A 1,469-nucleotide genomic window follows, 5' to 3' on the forward strand; every position below is an offset into this window, starting at 1 on the left:
CACGTGCAGTTGACAAAATAACTAGCCTCCTTAGTTCCAATTAGTCCTCAATTAAACTGTATCAGCAGTGGTGTCAGACTTACAGCTCCACTAAATTGTCTTTGAATCTGTGTGATTCTTTAGTTCTCCCTCTTGCCAGTAAGAAAGTTTCAGACATGAAAGTGTTAACAGCTCCTTTGAAATTACTCCTATTTAAGAAGAAAAATCATATTACTTTCTTAATCTTTCTAATTCTATTCTCATAAGATGATCTTGGATTTGTTCCTTTAGCACAGACTCTTTAGTGCAGTCCTGATTTCTGTATTAATGAATTGAGAAGATGACATCAGGCTCTTAGGTAAGTGCTATAAACTCAGCCGTATGATTTTTATAGTAAGATATCATGTGCAAAAAAACCCCAATATTTTGTCCTTTCTTCCATCAATGTTTCTTTGAAAAGTAATAGTTGGATATTATGTAGGTAGCACACAAAAGACCGTGTAGTAGTTTGTAATTTACCTTTTGATCATCACAAGAAAAATTTCTACTGGGAAATGAAAGCCAAACATAATTCACTAAAATTACACTGAATGCCCTCTAATCAATACAGATAAATCTAGAGTTTGTTGTTAAATCGATCCTCTCCTTTATAGAGATATACTGTCTTGATTGTTTTAGGGATAATTATTTCACAGGGAATTTTTACGATGATTAGTAGAAACGAGACAACAGTAAACTTGACTCGGAGCCATTGAATTACTGTGCTGCAGAGTGCATTTGTCTCTTCTAGTTTGAAGCTTAGTGATATCAATACTGATTTATATCATTTCGTGCGATGATGTTTTCCTGAGAGAAATGAAGTGAAGCTGATTTCATTTCAGAAACGAACAGCCTCTGTGTTTGTTTTTCTTTTATAAAATTGTCAGCTCTTGCCAATATAAATACTCACTGATGCAGACTTTCCCTTCCTGCTTTTATCACTTAGGCTGATTCCTTGACATACATCATATTGAAAAAGTCCAGATAAACTTTGGAGAAATAAAAAAAATGTTTAGACTAGAAAGACAAAGGTTGAACTAAAGGATTACTTAAAATGGTGTTACTGAACTATTTCTGTACATATGAAAAAGCAATTTAAATATCAAAGATTTAAAAAGTCAGAAGTTTTCTGCTTCATTTTCCATTTGTAAGTGAAGATCTTTGTAAGTCAGCATGATTTTAACAGCTTATATACCATAAGTCAATACAGCATTTAAAAACATAAAGAAAGGGGGGGGAGGCAGAGACAGAGACACGAGTTTCTATGAAACAAAATAGATGTAATTGTTTGTAGTATGCTATCGAAGCAAAAATTAATTGCAACACATTACTCAGAAAAATAAACTATACAGCATTTTGGTTAGCACAATAAAATATGTACAGTATATATGAATGAATAAAGGATAATAGATATAAAGCTCGAACTTCTGTGTGGTATATTCTGCCATCTA

General features: G+C 32.7%; 1 long non-coding RNA gene across 1 annotated transcript in view; it reads left to right on the forward strand.

Annotated features, from left to right (window-relative positions):
* The first annotated feature begins 267 nt into the window (after positions 1 to 267).
* LOC106901165 overlaps positions 268 to 1,469 on the forward strand; it is a 10,032-nt gene continuing 8,830 nt past the window's right edge. The window contains exon 1 of the long non-coding RNA XR_001414264.1: positions 268 to 337. This is a non-coding gene — a long non-coding RNA (uncharacterized LOC106901165). The remainder of the gene's footprint in view (positions 338 to 1,469) is intronic.

This window comes from Calidris pugnax, unplaced genomic scaffold, assembly GCF_001431845.1.
Source record: "Calidris pugnax isolate Ruff unplaced genomic scaffold, ASM143184v1 scaffold44, whole genome shotgun sequence".
Classification (NCBI taxonomy): Eukaryota; Metazoa; Chordata; class Aves; order Charadriiformes; family Scolopacidae; genus Calidris; species Calidris pugnax.